The sequence below is a fragment of the Leptidea sinapis genome, chromosome 3 (genome assembly GCF_905404315.1).
Source record: "Leptidea sinapis chromosome 3, ilLepSina1.1, whole genome shotgun sequence".
Classification (NCBI taxonomy): Eukaryota; Metazoa; Arthropoda; class Insecta; order Lepidoptera; family Pieridae; genus Leptidea; species Leptidea sinapis.
Window position 1 is genome coordinate 14,632,078 of NC_066267.1, and position 20,653 is coordinate 14,652,730.

Here is a 20,653-nt window from a genome sequence, read left to right on the forward strand (position 1 = left end):
TATGTATTTATAGGTTTAATTAAATATTCATAAGTAAAATTAATTTATTTTTTATGGAAGAGGAGGAGAAATTAACGTACCTGATAACCGCCGCCCACAGGAATCAGGTCAAACAGCTCTTCGGAACACTCCCCGTGATAAATGCAGTAGAAGATACAATGAAGCGACGTCTCTACGCAACGCCAGGTGATCGAGCTCCCCGACAAGTCGAGCAGCTCTGGGTTGCACGCTGTCATATAATTCGAAATTTAAAACAATTTAGTTAAATTATTGTATTTTACTAAACATGTCGGCTAGACAATCCATATTGTCATAGTAAATAAATAAAAAAGTCTGTCACGCTTCTGTAGCTTGTTGAAAGCGCTCCGGTATGTTAAATTAAAAATTTAATTTTATATAATTTATTTTGTACATACATTAAATTAAAAAGAATAAATTTAAAGTTATCATAATATATATTTCTAAGCTTTTTACTCACTTGTACTTCACCAGTGGGCGGCTTATGGGTACCACAACGGCACCTATTTCTGCCGTGAAGCAGTAATGTGTAAGCATTACTGTGTTTCGGTCTGAAGAGCGCCATTGCTAGTGAAATTATTGGGCAAAAGAGACTTAACATCTTATGTCTCAAGGTGACGAGCGCAGTTGTAGTGCCGCTCAGAATTTTTGGGGATTTTCAAGAATTCTCAGTGGCACTGGATTGTAATGGGCATGTCGTATCAATTACCATCAGCTGAACGTCCTGCTCGTCTCATTCAGAAAGCTCTCATAGCAGAAATATTAAATAAATATTTTCAAGTCGGGGCGAGCGTCTGTTAGGTTGGAATAAGTTTGCAATGTCTAAGTTGTGATCATGTTAACAAACTTCAGTATTTATTACTCTTAATGTGCTAGGTTTTGTTCTGATATTATTTACAAGTGGAGAATTTCATGAAAGAAATTTTTAATTAAATGTTTTTTTTTTATACAAAAAGACTATTTTACAGCGTAGAAACAATAGATTATATAATTTAAATATGAAATAAATATATATTTTTGGAATGAATACGTGTTATTTAAATAAATAATTAGATGAATAAAGTAATTTTGTTTTGTTGCAATCCAATGCGACTTAGATAATTTATACGTCTGAATAGACCCTCTTGCTGCCAGCCTCTTGCTTTCAGTGGGAGGCTCTTTTGCACAGGTTGCCGGCTAGATTATGGGTACCACAACGGCACCTATTTCTGCCGAGAAGCAATAATGTGTAAGCAGTATTTCGGTCTGAAGAGCGTCGTAGCTAGTGAAATTATTGGGCAAATGAGACTTAACATCATATGTCTCAAGGTGACGAGCGCAATTGTAGTGCCACTCAGAATTTTTGGGTTTTTCAATAATCCTGAATTGCACTGCATTGTAATCGGCTGGGCGTATCAATTACCATCAGCTGAACGTCATGCTCGTCTCTTCTCTTATTTTCATAGATAAAAGAAAAAAAAGCCAACCGATGAAAACAGGCCAGGTTTATTAGTTTATTGTGCGTGGCAGGCTATGCTTTACACTCGCGATTTGTATGTCATTTTGTGTTAGTCTGCGTGCAATGCTCAAAATAGAGGTTTACTGTCAACATCAATTTTTTTCGACGTTTTCACAATTGATGCAAAATTCCAACAGATTTTCATCGGCGAACTGGTTGCGTTTTATTAAAATATTCATCGCGATACCGGTTATTCAAATCTTTGTGTTCACACTTTTATAAAACCTATCATAGCAGGCTAAATATATCTAACAGGGATAGTTGAACGGATAACTGGGTCGCTCAATAGCTTAAGTATGCGTTAAATCTATTCACAATTTTGTGACTATCTGTTGTATGTCAACTTGTTTTGCATATTATAGTTTACATTTGAAACATTTTTCAACAGTAATACTGCCACTTCACCTATTACACACACACACTTTTTACACAAATTATCTTGCCCCAAACTAGGCATAGCCTAAGGGTGCAAGACAAAGATATATTTAATACAATATACTTACTAATAATGAAGTCATCCGCAGGGCATTTGCCGCTCTTAATATACCAGCTGTTTTAGAGCCAAATGGTATTACCCGCCGCGATGGCAAGCGTCCTGATGGAATGACGCTGGTCGCTTGGGCACGGGGAAGGGCGCTGGTGTGGGACGCTACTTGCGTCGACACTCTGGCTCCTTCTCATGTCCAAGTTACGTCAGTTGGTGCTGGGGCTGCTGCTTCGACTGCCGAAGACAGCAAGCGTCGCAAATATGTTGGTCTCAGTGAGTCATACATCTTTGTGCCGTTTGGTGTCGAGACACTTGGCCCGTGGGGCCCAGAGGCGCGGAGAATGTTCAAAATACTATCTTCGCGCCTCAATAAGGCTACTGGAAACCCAAGCGCTGGCAGCTATTTCGGTCACCGGATCAGCCTTGCTATACAACGCGGTAATGCTGCCAGTATTCTTGGTACGCTTCCAAGTAATAATAGTTTTAATTTTATGTAGTCGTAGTATTGTAAATATACTTACTTAAGCATACATAAATACATACAAACATCCATGACTCGGAAAAAACATCCTTATTCATCATATAAATGCACCTACCAGGATTCAAACCCCGGCTTTAAATCCTGGTAGGTGCCTCTATCTTAGTAGTCAGGGTCACTAGCCAGTCGGCTAATGTCATCAAAATATGAGCGCAGAAGTAATATTAAAAATAATACTTTACTTTCATTTTTTACACTCACTGCAAATTACTTAAATAACTAAATTTACAATGTTTAATAAATAATACAATTTATTTAGATGTCTTTATTGCTAATTATAATAAAATAAAAAACAGTTTCGGGGTGACAGGTCCACCTCTTTTGATATAACTGATATCAAAAGTGTGAGATGACTATATACAACATTAAAAGTTCCATCTCATGGAATGTCGATCACGGAGGCAAGGTTCTTTTGTGATAAGCAGATCATATTGTCTCTGTAACAAACAGATAATTTCTTTTAAAATTAATAATTGCGTTACACTTACTCAATACGACGTTTTTATTTTGTTTTGCGATATGCTTATTATTAAACATTTATTTATTTCGTACTTTATATGATCTACAGCACATATTTTAACATCATTAATTATTAGCGAAGTAATATGTTATGTTACCCATATAGTAAATACGAAACATTAGCTACTAGAGATTTTATATTTAAAATTCTTAAATAACCTAATTGATATAAAAAGAGATATAGCACAAAGAGAAAATACTACGAAGTAGTAAGAATTTACTTTGAATACCTATATTTCAATGATAATAATATTATTATATTATCGTCTTCTCAAAAAGGGCGGCTGTACAGATAGCCGTTGGGACTGTAAAGTCCTCGAATGGCTAGCACGTACCTACTAGAAGTTGGCCATTGGGACAATAAAGTCCTCGAACGGCTAGCACGTACCTACTAGAAGTCAGCCGTTGGGACAATATGGTCCTCGAATGGCTAGCACGTACCTACTAGAAGTCAGCCGTTGGGGCAATAAAGTCCTCGAATGGCTAGCACGTACCAACTGGAAGACGGCCGTTGGGACAGTAAAGTCCTTGAATAGCTAGCACGTACCTACTGGAAGACGCAGTGTTAGTAGGGCCCCGCAAAATGGACCGATGATTTATTCATTATCGCTGGATTGGGTTCGATGAGAGCAGCGCAGGACTTTTCGACGTTTAGTTCTTTGGGGAGACAATAATTGTCCAGCGTGGCTGCATTCGGCTGAAATACCTTTTCAAGATCTGACTACTGTTTGAATCATTGGGTGTTGAGTGTTGGGTTAGAATTTAATTTAACATAATAACCATCAATAATATTTCTCTTTTAAAATATAACAGAGCAAGCAAACAATATTTAAAAAGAGAATTTAATAGCGACGCTTTGTGAACAATATATTTTCTCTTGATATTACTGGCTCCTGAGATTATTAATATATTTTCTGTTATGTTTTGCTAGGACACTATATATACTTTACACGATAATACTTCAATAAGTTTTCTCGTATTATATCTTTTTTTTATGAAGATAAGGGACGAGACGAGCAGGACGTTTAGCTGATGGTAATTGATGCGCCCTGCCCATTACAATGCAGTGCCGCTGAGAATTCTAGAAAATCCCCAAAAATTCTGAGCGGCACTACAACTGCGCTCGTCACCTTGAGACATAAGATGTTAAGTCTCATTTGCCCAGTAATTTCACTAGCTACGGCGCCCTTCAGACTGAAACACAATTATGCTTACACATTACTGCTTTATGGCAGAAATAGGCGCCGTTGTGGTACCAATAATCTAGCCGGCATCCTGTGCAAAGGAGCCTCCCACTGTATAATATTTATCTTTAAGGTTAAGGTAGTAGTAACTAATTAGTAGTTGTCCTACTATCAATACCATTTTTTATCAAAGCGCTGGGAGAAGCTCAAATTAGCATAAATACTGTTTATTTTTCAGCTATTAGAAACTCTACGAAGGTTAAGATCTTTAATTACCTGAATCAAATGGTATAGCTATTATTAAAGATGTTTGCAGTTAAAATAAATCTAACGTAAAGTTCTGTTATAATTCGAGTAGCAACTCTTACGATACAAGTAAGGAAACAAAAATGTTATAATAATACTAGCTGACCCAGCAAACGTTGTATAGCCGATATTATAATTCGCGATACAAAAGTAACTGTTGATCGTAGATGGGTGAAAATTTTAAGATGTATGTATTTTTTTATGCTGACTCATAATCAAACAAATTAAAAAAAAATGTCAAAAAAATTAAAATGTGTGTGGACCGATAGATGTTGTCCGATTCTCAGACCTACCCAATATGCACTCAAAATTTCATGAGTATCGGTCAAACCGTTTCGGAGGAGTTCAAAGTTTAACACCATGACACGAGAATTTTAAATATTAGATTATGGATACAATGATTCAATTCATAATAATTGCGTGACTGTTATCTTTAAAAAATGTGTACCAAATAATTCAAACAAAACAGCCTAGCTAGATGAAGCTGTAACAATTAACGAATCTAAATGAAAATTAAATGAAAGAGACAATTTTTCATAGAGCTATTGTATTTTTAAGGCTTACGTTACTGAAGTTACTGTACGTTAAATTTTGTCTATGGTATATAGAATAGTAACTAACATTCGACTAACGAATTGATACAAAATTATATAATAATGCGTCTTCAGAAAAGTTGTCTACATAAAAGTGATTTTCTTAAGATATAATTTATAATATGAACAGCCAGTAGTTTTGAATACGCTTGAAACATAAAATGATTGATTACCCCGGAAAATTTTAATGGAATAAGTTTTTATTGTATTTTCTATAGCTACTAAGTTGCTTTTTCTTGATGTCGTTAATATTCTACAAAGTTTCGAACTACGACCCTTACCAAGTTCGGTACTCAAAACAGTTTTTGAATATTGTGAAACAAAAAAAAATTACTTTCATTAAATATTTAACAGAAAAGTTCAATACGAAAGAAGTTCTAATAAAGTTTTATCACATTACGGACTGGTTATAAAAATAATGTTTAAAAAAGTACGTTTCAAATTTAAAAGAATATAGAATGTAGTAACAACTTTTTCAAACATTTTGAGACTGAATTACCGAAAGCCTAAGATCTAACGCAGTTGGACTTTAGATGCATTCTGTATGTAGATTTACATAAAGATAACTCATAACATTAATAACAATTTAACATGGATAATTAAATATTTTTTTATTTATTCACCTTATTAAGAATATTTCATTCACCCAGGAACTGGGTATATATTTTTGGCAAAAATATGGTACTCCTTGATAGCTAACATCACACGAAACCATAACTGTACGTAATTCCAGAAAAACGTTCCAAACCACAATCATGTCGAAATTGAGTTAAGAACACAAAACTGGTCACGTGATTCATATTAACACACAATCTTATAGAGACGTTTCCCGAGATTTTTAAAAGAAAAGATTCAGACAAAAGATTAATAATTATATATAATCAACCTGAATGAAAACTCCTAAAAAAGCCGTACACAAATAACAATTAAATCATCGTCAATCACGTAAACAGTAAAATTTCATAAAAAATGTTATTTTATTGAAATGGCATCGCCGCATCGAACTAAAGAAGAATTACGTCAATCGGAAAATAAATCTTAGAGTAATCGGTGTACATACATAAAAAATATACAGATCAAATTGAGAATCCTCCTCCTTTTTGAAGTCGGTTAAAAAGAACAAAGTTGGGGAGGAGATATTGAAATGTTTCGCCCTTCAACTGAGTTTTCAATTTTTTTTGGCTCACGCTGAACCCCCGACTGAACCACCGGGATAGTAGCAAAGGTAAAGCTCTGCTTCAATCAAATCGCCACGTGTTTCGCCTCTAAACGAGGCATCCTCAGGAGATGTTGACTCGCTCAATTCTTTCTGGAACCGAGCGTATCTAATTAATAAGACAATTCTCTATTACCAAGAAAAAAATGTTTCTTAATCAGAAGAAGAAGAAAATTTCCCCGTGGAGAAAGTGGATGTTTCAAATCATATCTGACTTCAACATTTAATGAATTACATTGAGCCCAACGGAGCTCATATCTGAATAAGTTTCATTTTTTTGATGCTTATTTTATATATTTTATAATTACTTACTAACACTTTATAATAAATAGTACTACAAACAATAAGGAATCAAACGTATTTTATAGAATTTATGTCTTTTTAATATTTTCTATACTAGTCTAAATAAATGTAGATTAAAGATATATTAAACAGAAGAAGATAGATTAAATAAATAAATAAAAAATAAAACTTTAACGCAAATACATAATGTAAAATATAGTTGCAATGACACGCGTTTTAATCCTTTATAAAAAGTATTTTATTTTGTCTGTTTGAATTCCCGGCCAAAATGAAAAAACTACTAAATGGAATTAATTCAAATTATTTCATGAATATTAACCGGAGTCCGGGACATATAGATTTTTATATTAAATTATTAAAACTTTCGTGAGACATTATTAACTTCATTTATTTAACATGGCTTTACGGTGTGGGTACTGTGTGTAAAAGAAAAAAAAAACCTTTTCTCTGTGAATGTTACTATTACGATTAATTTTCTTATTTATTATTGATACAAGTGCTAACCCGGGCAATGCCAATTTGCCATATGAATTCAGTATCCCACGCCCGCTCATTGTATGAATTGTCATATTATTTGGTTGATTATATATTTAGTAAGTAATAAAGTAAAAATAGCATGCAAAAAAGAGTACAATAAGTTATTTTGTATATGTGAAATACTACCGATTGAACAGAAAGTCGAATATTTAATAGCCGTGGAATACTACTATAGTGATAGGTATAAAGAGACTCTGCATAATAAATATATTAATAGAAGGGTTAGGAAACAAAAGTTAATTAATAATAAAATATCAAATTATTACGGTAAACGTACAGATAGATATATGGTACCCTATGTATTTAATAATATAGACATATTAAGACAGATCCCCCAAGATAAAAATTGGATTACTTAAGAAAAAGCTTAAGAATGTATTATTAGACAATATTAGGTAATAAGTATAATATGTCATAATAATATAGTTATTCGCAGCTTGCATTGTTATACATTAATTTTAGAACCATTTTATGTCATGTTTGTATATGATTAGGTTATTAGTAGGTTATTTATAAAATTAATGAGCGCATCTCGCCGATAAACATAACGTCTGGCGAGTAAATAAATGTAATTTAAATGTAAGTTGATATATGTTAATAAATAAAAAAAAATATTGAAATGTTTTTGACTCCATTTCGAATATATAGATTTTCTAAGTGAAAAAAAAAGTTCCGGATAAGCAATCACCAACAAACATAAACTAAATCCTTTTCCAAAACACGCTGTATGTTACAAGTATTATTCCGATGGATTCAGTAGGAGGGATTTACAATTGAGAGGCTCTTTTGCACAAGATACCGGCTAGATTATGGGTACCACAAAGACGCCTATTTCTGCTGTAAAGCAGTAATGTAAGCATTACTTTTTCGGTGTGAAGGGCGCCGTATCTATTGAAATTACTGGGCAGATGAGACTTAACATCTTATGTCTCAAGGTGACGAACGCAGTTGGAAGTGCCGCTCAGAATTTTTGGGGTTTTCAATAATCCTGAGCGTAATGGGCAGGGCGCTTATTTTCATATAAAAAAGGGTTTTGCAGTATAAACGAAGCAAAAACGGCTCTCCATTTATTAGAATAGATATTGTATACTACAATTTTTTCACGATTTTGTGGGCGGCACTCGACTTGTTTTACATAAAAATGAATATTAAATAATACAATTTGAACAATTGTATAAAAAGGATCAAAGTCCCAACCTTTGATAAAACCCTTCCGTCGTATTAGCTTTCTGAAATAACTTTATTAAATCCATGAGCTTAGTCACTGGAAAAGCGTACAAGAGAGGACTTAGTAATGTTCTGAGCCAGGAAAGATTCGTTCGATCGTATGGAGTTAGTCATTACAAAACATTCACAGTGAGCAAACACTCATACATCTTAACAACTTGTTATGTTTTTAAAGTGATAACCCTAACTTTTAGGATGAACACATAAATAAAATTTAAAAACGAAATTTTATTAACGATGCGGGACCCACAACCTCTGGAGTTCCGTGCCCATGCTCTGCCAACTGAGCTAGCCGTTCGAGTGACGTATCGTCATAAAATCTTATATGCTTTGTTCAACTGTCAGGTTGTGGCTTCATCTACAGGATCCCCTTTACAGTTGATAACCTGCTCAACCCCAATATTTGCATATTAGGAAATTGACTTGAGATGTCTCTCTTGTTAACAATTAATGATTTAAATAATTTGTTATAATAGGCACGGAATGCCTAGAGAGAGCATATAGAGGTCGTAGGTTCGAGTCCCGCATCGGTTATAAAATTTTGTTTTCAAATTTTATTTACTCATACATCTATATCTTTGTAGACCATTGTATTTACGTATCCACAAACTGGTACCCCAGCGCATGTAAAGCAGTTTGGAGTCGCTTTTGTATTCTGAATTACTACACAAAATCTATGACAAAGACTAGCTGAGAGCTGTAGCCTTAATTTTTCTTAATAGCCTGTATATATTATTGTGTAAGCCTTCCACTGGTAAATGTAAAAGACATAGATAAAATTACTTATTTTTTTAAATTTAGGCTTCTTATATAGTTAAAATAATTATCCTTAAAATGCCTTTCTTGAATTGTAAGAATATGATTAGAATTGTACTTGGCATTCAGATCTTACTATTTCTGATTTTATTAATATAAATTACTGGTCACGTACATATAACAGAAATTTTGTTTTAAGGTTATTTCGTATTCAGATTTACATAATTTGATGCGGACGTTTTTTGGAAGTTGTCGAGATGAATAATTCAACTAAAAATTATTTGAAAATATGTTTTTTTTGGGGAGTTGCCATTGCCATGATCTTGATGACACTTGGCAGGTGGGTTGGCGCAGTTCATGGTCTCTTGGAAAGATGCTGCTTCCCAACCTCCTTTCTTTGGATCCCTTAGTCGCCTCTTACGACACCCACGGGAGGAGATGGAGTGGTGCTATTCTGGTACAACACTACAAACATTTTATTTTTATTTTTTATTATAATATTGATACACAAAAATTATCTTGCTCCAAACTAGGTGTAGTCTGTGCTATGGGTACGAGACAAATATATAATAATAAAATATATATACTTAAACATACATAAATACATAATATAAACCATGACTAGCAAACAAACATTCATATTCATTATATAAATGACTGCACCTACCGGGATTCGTCGTGAATCATTTGAGGGAGGCCTTTGTCCAGCAGTGGACGTCTTCCGGATGATGATGGAGGGAAAAAGAAGAAACACCACGACACGTGCTGACTAAGTACAAGGACTGTGACCGAACAATGGACACAATTCTTCCGATCTCTACCATCACTTCCTGGTTTCTACAACAAGTCTGAAAAGGCTGTTAACTTTCTAGGGCGGGGACGGGGCTGGTTTGACTAAGATCAACTGGCATGCACAATAGCCTAATGCAGAGGCTAAGTACAGAAATAATATAAGCCCAGACAAACTAACTGATAATTCAACATTATCTATTGGTAAGCGTAAATATTTACAAGCAATATTTATAGTCCTGCTTTATTCTGTAAGATTAGTATCATTGCCTTTTCGGGAAGCACCGTTTCGCATTTCGCTCTCGCCTCTCGCCTCTCGCCTCCTCACAACTCAAGCACATCTTATCTATAACTATATATGTAGTTACAAGATAAGTTATCTTGGATGACACCGACTCCAAAATTACAATAATCGTAACTAGAATTGGATAAATTAATAAGATTGTATTAAAACACGCAATTATCTTCATACTTTTTAGTGTTAAATGACTTAAATATCCGGACACCATAAAAATGATTCGGCTGAATATCGTGAGTTCTATCTTTGATATATCCTTTCCAATAAAACGAGAATCAGCGAGATCGCGATATTGAGTTCTTAAATTTATCGTCCACTTTGCTATACGTATGTATAGCAAATTAAAAACTTTTATGGTTTTCTAATGGATGATCAAAATCGGTTCACCCATTCGAAAGTATTAAGGTAACAAACATAAAAAGAAATATCGACAAATTGAGAACCTCCTCCTTTTTTGAAGTCAATTTAAAATAAGGGACGAGACGAGCAGGATATTCAGCTGATGGTAATTGATACGCCCTGCTCATTACAAAGCAGTTCCACTGACTTTCAGATATAAGATGTCAAGTCTCATTTGCCCAGTAATTTCACAAGCTACGGTGCCCTTCAGACCGAAACACAGTAATGCTTACACATTACTGCTTCAAGGCAGAAAAAGTCGCTGTTGTAATACCCATAATCTAGCCGGCATCCTGTGCAAAGCAGCTTCCCATTGGTGGATGCTTCTGCCACCGAAGTGCTATGGCGCAATTTTGTGGTAGGGATCGGGACTAACAGCTCTTTTGCAAACTCCTGCATTATAAGACACACAATGCGTCGCAAGCACTTCGGTTCGCCTAAACAGGGAATGATCGATCCATTTTCAGGGTACTCCGACAATTCCTCTGCGAATCACGCAGTTCGCGCTGAAATAGGACGCACCAGACCAGAGATGAAAGAAATACTTTCATGGTAACAATACAATTTATTATTGTGTCTGGATTTTCAAAAATTACATTGACTAGCATTCTGTATCATCTTGTTTGATATCGTCACTAACAATGCAAGTATATTTCTGGTACTTGGCAGACGTGAAACATGGAAATTATTTTGTGCTTTTTGCTCAAACGCTTCAAACATATCTGTTGGCTTCGAATTAGATTCAAATCTTTTATATTAAAATTTATTTAAATCAATTTCAAGAAAATTTCTACAACATAATCCTTATATTATAATATGTTTTTGGGGATTCATATTATATTTTCCGTAGCTAACCTAGCTAAAGTTATACGTATTTTAATCCTTCAAAAATTACTTAATTTTCGCATTACTAACGTTTATCAAGTAATAATAATAATTCATTTAGAAATATAAGATCAGAAAAGAATGTACCTTATATTATATTATAAAGTGTTGCCCAAATTTTATTGTATTAGCCCATAAACAGGTTTTTGAAACAATATATTAATTACCAGTAAAAATTTTTCAACACAATCTCAGGTGTTCAAATATCGCATGTAAAGCGCACAGCCAATTTCAATTAAAACTTATCAACTATTCACACTTTGAGCAGGAATGGTGGTAAAGCTGTTGTATTCGTAAAGTTAAATTGCGTTTTAGTTGTTGCCTTAGATTAGATGTGGATTTGTTACTTAAGTGTTGATTTTGATAGTTTAAATTTGGTTTAAATTGATTTTGGATAAGGACAAGGTTTGGCTAGCGTCGAAATTTTGATGGAGTAATTGATACAATTTTGGACTGCACGATTTTGATACTCTAAGCGTTCTCAGTTATTATAAATTTACTAAAGATATTTTTTTATGCTGCCGCCGTAGTTATATTAGTTTTCTGAATAATATAGAGTTAAATAAGCATCTATGATTTAAAAGCCAAAGCATTTAATACTTTCACATGATATCTGAAATATTAACTTATATTTTTGCCAAACATACAATATTTTCGATGACGCCCAAAATGGCTAAAAAAAACTGCTCGACAACTCTGGCATTGTATAAATATATAAATGAAGTATTGAATATATAAAATAATTAAAAATACGCATTCCAGATTTTATTTGATATGAAAAAAGCATATTAAACAATAAAACTCAACATTCCTCTAGACAAGCTGTATGACATTGGTATCCGTGGTGAAGCTAATAAATGGTTTGCTTCCTTTCTCAGCAATCGTTCACAGTACGTCCAAATAGATTATGTAGATGAAAGCTCAAAAACTCTTACGCGTATTAAGTCGAGGGCCCAGCAGGTGCGGGACTTAATTCCTCAGGATGTGTCCTCTTTCTTATTTACATCAATGACCTTCCAAAAGTTATTGATGTACAATGTGTGATGTTTGCAGAAGATTTATCCGTTGTGTTTGTTGAAATAGTAGCAAACTTAAAAAATTGAAACAATTATAAGCAAAGAAAGGGTGGCTCAGTGATCTTTTTTTTTATGGAATAGTATGACAAACGAGAATACGGGTTACCTGTTGTTAAGTCACCGCCGCCCACACTTTCTTGTAACACCAGAGGAATCACAGGAGCACTGCTGGCCTTTAAGGAAGGTGTACGCGCTTTTTTTGAAGGTACCCATGTCATATCGTCCCGGAAACACCGCAAAAGGAAGTTCATTCCACAGCTTTGTAGTACGTGCAAGAAAGCTCCTTTTAAACCGCACTGTGGAGGACCGCCACAGATCCAGATGGTGAGGATGATATCCTAACTTGTGGCGTATCGTGCAAAGGTGGTATTCGGCGGCAGGAATTCATGCGCAGTACTGTGCCCTCCCCAGAATACGAAGGGCAGCCCGAGCTAGAGTGCTCGGGGAGGGATTCTCCGACTCTGGTAGAGCCGGTACCCTCCTGGGGTACTATCTCTTTAGGGACCACTTCCATAATCTTTGTTGGGGAAGGGGAAGGGGGGGGGGAGGAAATGGCCTCCGGTCCACGACACTAACCTATACGAAACATAGCGGCACTAGGCCGCTACTTCACGCCGGTATTCTGTGCGAGTGTGGTAATTAACCCGGACGAGTCTGGCCGGATTGTGCTGACGTCCAATATTCACGTCATAATTCACAGATCAATTTCAGTAAAACTAAAATAATACAATTCAGACCAAGAGAAAAAAAATCGCTAGACATAAATTTTACACTTATTAAAACAACATTAGAATGTGATAAAAATTAATATTGATTTTTTAATTTAATTTCAAATCACATATTCAAAAACACAAGTTAAATTTATTATTTTATAAACGCTTTAAAGAGAACTAGTAAAATCAACAAGTTTAAAAACGGCAGCGACAGCCTACGACGCCTACGCACAAGCGTGGCTAAACTACGGCGTCATACTGTGGGGCAACAGCGTAAATGCACACGAACTCTTTATTTTACAGAAAAAATGTATGATTAAATATCCTCACAATGCCGTACACATATATACTCGAAATATGCTCTTTTATAAGAAATCGAAAAAGAAAAAAGTCATAGACGTGCTCCAGCACAACATACCTCGCTATAAAAATAATATTTTGCAAAATAAACCTAAATTAACATTACACAATTCCGGTACCTACCCAATGTCAGTTAAAATTTATAATAGGTTACCGGAACATTTACAAGCCGAAACCAATAATAAAAAATTCATAAGCTCCTTGCAAAAGTTACTTTTGGAAAAAAGTTTCTATTCAATGAATAGTTAGAGGAAAAACATTTAATGTCTTCCCCTCTGATGTTCATTGCTATGCCTTAGGAGGTCCATCTGATAATTTTGTTTAGTAACTAAGACGCATGTAAAGCAATTTAAATAAATAAATAAAAATAAAAGCGGTAAAATTATAAGAAGGTTTTCAGTATGTTATTGCCGTTTGGACGAACTGGTTGATTTCGATTTCTTTTATAGAAAGTAAGAGAGAAAAAACTTCAAATTGAGGAATATACCTTGTGGAAAACCAGCGACTTAATTCAATAATTATGTATAGATTGCGATGGTAGATTCGTATCAAACTACTAAAGAATAAGTTACAATATGAGTTGATGTTATTACCCATTTGCATCTAATTGGTAACATAAAAAAAGGTTTACAAATACATACTCCTGAACAATATTAAACCGGCACAGAAATGAAGGCATTATTTAGGGAAATTACTGAGCAAATGAGACTTAACATCTTATGTCACAAGGTGACGAGCGCAATTGTAGTGCCGCTCAGAATTTTTGGATTATTCAAAAATCCTGAGCGACACTGCATTGTATTGAACAGGGTATATCAATTACCAACAGTTGAACGTCCTGCTCGTCTCGTCCCTTATTGTCATAAAAAAAATACTACAGCGTGCCCAGATCTGATCAAGCAATAACTACAATGTGTTGTACTGAACTAATAATGGTGAAATTTGCAGTGAGAAAGCCCCGACTTGTCAACTGATCTTCACCTTCGCTCCGTGATAACCACAAAACCCAACACGACTAGAGAAACCGTTTTAAGTCCACAGAACTACATCTAGAGGCTCTCTGGCCATAAAAAGAGCGCGTACACTATCCTTAAAGGCTGGTAACGCTCCTATGAATCCTCTGGTGTTGCAAGAGAATGTAGGCTGCGGTAATCCCTTAATACCAGGTGACTCGTACGCTCGTTTGTCCTCCTTTTCCATTAAAAACCGATCTTAACCGTCGTTCCGTGATAACCACAAAACCCAACATGACTAGGGAAACCGTTTTAAGTCCACAGGACTACATCTCTCTGGCCAGACCTTGTCCCAATCGACTACCACTTCTTCCGCGATTTGGACAGTTGTTTACAGGGTAAAATTTTTAGCATTACAAAATATTTTCATAGAGCTTATCAAGTCCGTTTCTCTAGTTTTCTACAGCAAAGGATTTGTGTAAATTATGTGATCAAATTCAAAATTCTCAGGGATTATAATATCTAGTAAAGTTAGAATTTGATCCAATACAATCTGATAACTCTCAGATTTTGTAAAACATTGTAAAGACTCGATATTATGACTGACCTCTTTCTATCTAGTGTCTGAGTGAGCGAATGAGGTTAATATGATCAAGTGACCTACTAAGACCTTGCTGCCGAAGCGTTGCAAATTTCATATTTGCCATCAACTGAAATTTAGAGCTTTCCGAAATTTACAACGTTACATCGAAGTAAATTATTTTCAGTTGTTGTCAAAATTTTTCATTTACACATAAAATTTGAAAACAAAATTTTATGAACGATGTGGGACTCGAACCCACGACCTATCGCGTTCCGTGCCAGTGCTCTCCTAAGTGAGCTAACCGTTCGAGTCCCGCATCGTTCGTAAAATTTTTATTAGTGTATTAATCCTAGAAGTGAGGGTTATCACTTTAGAAACATTACAAATTGTTTAGATTTACAAGAGCGATATCTCAAGTCAATTTCCTAATATGCAAAAATTATTGGGGTTGAGCAGGTTATCAAAGTAAAGTAGATCCTGTAGGTGAAGCCAAAACCTGAGGTCGACCCTCAGATTTTGACTTCAAAGCACACAAGAATTGATGACACTCGAACGTCACTCGAACGGTTAGGTCAGTTGGGAGAGCACTCGCACGGAACGCGAGAGGCCGTGGGTTCGAGTCGTATCGTTCATAAAATTTTGTTTTCAAACTTTATTTGTGTATTAATCCCAGAAGTGATCACTTTAAAAACATAACAAATTTATAATTTAATTTAAATTTGTGATTTGACATTCATAATTTATTCTATGTGATATTGCGTTTATTAAGTAACCTTATTTTTATCACTAATTTTAAAAATACTTACTAACTGGGATCAGGAAATTAGCATCAGCAAACCCTAACATTATGAATCAAACATTTTGAAAGCTATCGAAATATAAACAGCTGCACATAGATAAGCTTCAGGAAATTGCTTCGCTGGGATGCAGCCTTACAGAATGTATTTGTGGCTCAATTTGACATTTTCTCTTGAAGCTCGCCACGTTTTACGTATACGAGGAGAATATTATGTAATTCTCAGTTTTCGCAATTTATAAATTAAAAATTCGTGATCGCTAGGAGATTAATTAAATGGAATCAATAGTTTGACAGTTGCTTCCCATAATATGATGTTGACAACATCATGAACCTACGTTCATAAAAATCTAGACACATTTTTGAATATTAGTTATTTTCACAATATTAACACATAGAAGAAGAAATAGACTTGCTGTTCCAACTATCAGACTTCATAAGACTGGTCACTCATTCATGGGGAAATGTATACAAATATATAATAAACTCCCACAACATGTTACTGAACTTATGTTATATAAATTTAAGCTTCATATTAACGAAATTTTTATGAAAACGTATTATAAAGTTCAGGCTTATATATAGATACTAAAAATGTAGGGATAGTATGAAAAGTGTAAAGAGAGGACAAAACATGCTGATTTTCTTGTCAGTTATCTCTTGGACCGATGGAAATTGTACCTAAATGAATAAAGATATTTCATTTCATCTAAGTCTAGTTTTTTTTTAAATGTGCTGGATTCATTGCTCGCAATGTTTTCTGACTGCTGGGGTTAGCATTAAATGTTAAGTGAAAACGCTTATCCTTTGATGTCTGAAATTAATTAATACTTGTTTAAAAAAAAACCTAAAAAACACCTTGAAAAAATATAAAATAATTTATTCATAATATAGTTTAGTTTGGTCTATAGCGAAATTTAGTCCTTTGAGCAATTCATGATAGTAAGTGACGGGATAGTTGATATTTTTAATATACCTTATTACCTATACCTTTATTTATATTATGCCTAAGCGGCAGTTTCTTTGATTTCAGTACTGGATTTTTTAAATGTCAACTTAATTCCTCACTGTTAAAAATGGATCACTCCTATGAGATTAGCTTTTCTTTTAAACAAGAAATAAATCATTCTAAATGATTTATTTCTAGGATTGATTCATAACTTCATCTTTCTCTGAAAAATGACGTATTGTGAAATTTACAGTAATATGTGCCTTATAAAAATCTTATACTCTCTCTGGGGTCGATCCTTAATGTCTGACGATCGTGGCCAGTATTATGGCTACATTTGGAGCGGATGATCTGCCACCACCGGATACTGTACAGCGCGTCTCTTAAAATCTTGGAGAATTTGGATGACGAGCCTCTTTATTTTGGTCAGCCTATCTTGTTGGAGAACGACCGCGCTATCTTTTTATTCGTATTTCCAACTAAAATTGGACGTAGTTCATGAAAAACGTTCCAAGGCACAAGCATCACGTTTTACGGAAATCTTGATTAAAGTTTAATAAATGTTTGTGTATTCCATAATTGTGGGTCTGGCTACTAAGTCATGATGTAGTTTAAAGAGTGACAGTAGGGTTGCCATTTTTCGTCAGTCAGTTAATATAAATCACGTGACCATATTTGTGTTCTTAACTCAATTTCGACATGATTGTATTTTGGAATATTTTTCCGGAATTACGTCCAATTATTTTTACCAAACTTTCGTTGCCTCTGCACATTGCGTGGCGAAAATTTTAAAGAATACGTTGTCTGCACATGGTGTGCAGCTGGTTCAGGATCGCTGTATTGGTGCGTTTCACCGTCCAAGGTTTTCTCAATATTCTCCTCAATACTATATCTCGGCCCAAGATTTTTCACGTTTCTACTACATAAAGGAAGATAGGGAAAAAGGAGTTTCTAAGTTTAAGTTAACAATAAAAAATATATTAAAGTATTTAAGTATAATATAAAGAACATGTAAAAAGCTATAGCAAATTTGTCTGGCTTAAAAATTACAAAACCTTCATATAAGCCATGTAGCTAAAGAAAGTATCAATGAATGTTTTACTTCTGTTAAAACCTCTTCTATAACATGAACTCCATACTCGAAGCATTCGCTTTGCGTAAGAAATTACTTTCCTGAGTAATATTTAATATTTTCAATATTGAAACGTCAATATCCCAGAATTAATTCGTGCGTAAAAAACCCTCATACAACATTCTCATTTGATCCCATCTCGGCTTATATAAATATCACTTACACGTTCTGATCCCTACAATATTCTCCAGCTTTACAAATTATATCCAATATTATAATTTCAAAATATTATTTTATATTATGAGAAAAAAAATCTCGGAAGGCTGAAGTTTCATAGCCCTATTAAGTCCATACAATATGATTAGACATGACAGCTAGTTTTTACTGTTTAATGAAGTGAGCTCCTCTTAAAAGGCACAAAAGGCATTTATTTTCTCAAAATTGATTCCTTGCGAATTATTTTTGATGTCACTTCTAACACTACCACTGCTTCGGAAACTAATGGCGCTCTGAGAGAGAAAAAGTGGCACAAGAAATTCTCCCAGCATTCTTTTTGCGCTCTGTTTAATAAAATGCAAAAAAACTTTTGGTAAAAATATACAATTTCTCTACTAACTTACGTCGGATACTTAAAAAGTTTTTATAAACTGACAAATTAATATTTTCAAAGACTTCTACACCAACGTCTATATAAAAATCTGTTATCTGAATTTATTTTCGAAGATATATATTATATTTGAAGGTACCATGTCGTACCTATTGGGATAAACATCCAAAGGAACTTCAGAAGAAATTGCTTGAAAAGGGCATTGTAAAGGACGCCAGAGTTCTAGAGTATTTTTTATGAAAATAAGGGACGAGACGAGCAGGACGTTCATCTGTTGGTAATTGATACGCCCTGCCCGTTACAATGCAGTGCTTCTCACGATTATTGAAAAACCCAACAATTCTGAGCGGCACTACAACTGCGCTCGTCACGTGGAGACGTAGGTTGTCAAGTTTCATTTGCCCAGTAATTTCACTAGCTACGGCGCTCTTCAGACCGAAACAAAGTAATGTAAACACATTACTGCTTAACGGAAGAAATAGGCGCCGTTGCGTTACCCATAATCTAGCCGGCATTCGGTGCAAAGGAGCCTCCCACTGGTGAGTATGAAGATGATATTTAATATGGCATGTGGTAAAGAAGTAGAGCTTTGGTTGGTTGGAACAGGAATCAAGTTAGACAACTCTATGAAACACTCCTCGTGATAAATGCGATAGAAGCCGTATAACAAAGTGACGTCTCAACGCAACACCGCAGTGGACGAGTCTCTTACGATTAGAGCCGCAGTACACATGATTAAAAAGATCGAGCTGATAGGTTATTGAGAGCGTCATCTTCATAAGTTGCCAGTCTTGCGCCTTATAAATATGCTAGCTTGTCACTCAATTCGAACTCAATTTGGCTTTTCTTTCTAAATGACTGTGAAATTGTTAATACTAGGCGAGTCATTAAGGATAATGTTCTCGAAGAGCAGCTATGCGAGAAATGGGGGGTTTTTGCTGCAGTAAGCACATTATTTTTTATGAAAATAAGGTTCGAGACGAGCAGGTCGTTCAGCTGATGGTTATTGATACGCCGTACCGAGTACAATGCAGTGCCACTCAGGATTCTTGAAAAACTCAAAAATTGTGCGCGGCAATACAACTGCGCTCGTCACCTTGAGACATAAGATGTCAAGTCTCATTTGCCCAGTAATTTCAGAATAACTACTATACTAGCTACGGCGCCCTTCGGACACTCAGTTCTCATAGTCATGCTTATACATTACTGCTTCTCGGCAGAAATATGCACCGTTGAGGTAGGTATAATCTAGCCAGCGTCCTAGCTAGTCTTCTGGGGTTAAATTGTACAAAGTTTTTACCGGAAAAGGCTTTCTCAAGAAAAGATTTGACAGAGCTTCAAGTTTCTTCCTGTACTTGGTCGTTGATTTCCCGAGGGAAACCTGCCTGGCCAGTACATGGCATCTCTAGTATTGCAGAATGTGGCAATGCAATACATGCAAAAATTGGTGACTTTACACCACATAAGAATATAAGTTTTTTTCGGATTGCGCTAATTTTACTTTTATATTAATGAGCTAAAATTACTCAGGCATGTATCAATTCGAATAATGTTTAAGCTAACTAATACTCAGATAAAATTTGCAAAACAAAATTTTTTGAACGATGTGGGACCTGAACCCACGACCTCAACCCGAGAGTTCAACAAAGCATACAAGATTTTATGATGATACGTCACTCGAACGGTTAGCACAGTACTCGCACGGAACGCGAGAGGACATGGGTTCGAGTCCGGCATCGTTCATAATTATATTTTTTTTTCAAATTTTTTTTGTGTATTAATCCTAGAGTTGAGGGTTATCACTTTAAAAACATAACAAATTGCTGAGACTAACTAATGCTACTCACATAGAAGAGATTTAAAATACACGAATTGCGTTAAGATATATCATTTGTAAATGTTCAGCTAAAATTTCACATTGGTAGAGTGGTATTATAATTATAATACGCAATGCATTCAATGAAAACTGAGAAAGAGTCAGTTACAGGTAA

The 20,653-nt window shown here is 34.9% G+C and overlaps 1 protein-coding gene across 1 annotated transcript in view; it reads left to right on the top strand.

Moving 5' to 3' along the window:
* Window positions 1-9,994: 9,994 nt before the first annotated feature.
* LOC126979529 (zinc finger protein 429-like) overlaps window positions 9,995-20,653 on the top strand; it is a 247,894-nt gene continuing 237,235 nt past the window's right edge. Inside the window, exon 1 of the mRNA XM_050828867.1 lies at window positions 9,995-9,998. The gene's annotated coding sequence lies outside the window, so the exon portion shown is untranslated. The remainder of the gene's footprint in view (window positions 9,999-20,653) is intronic.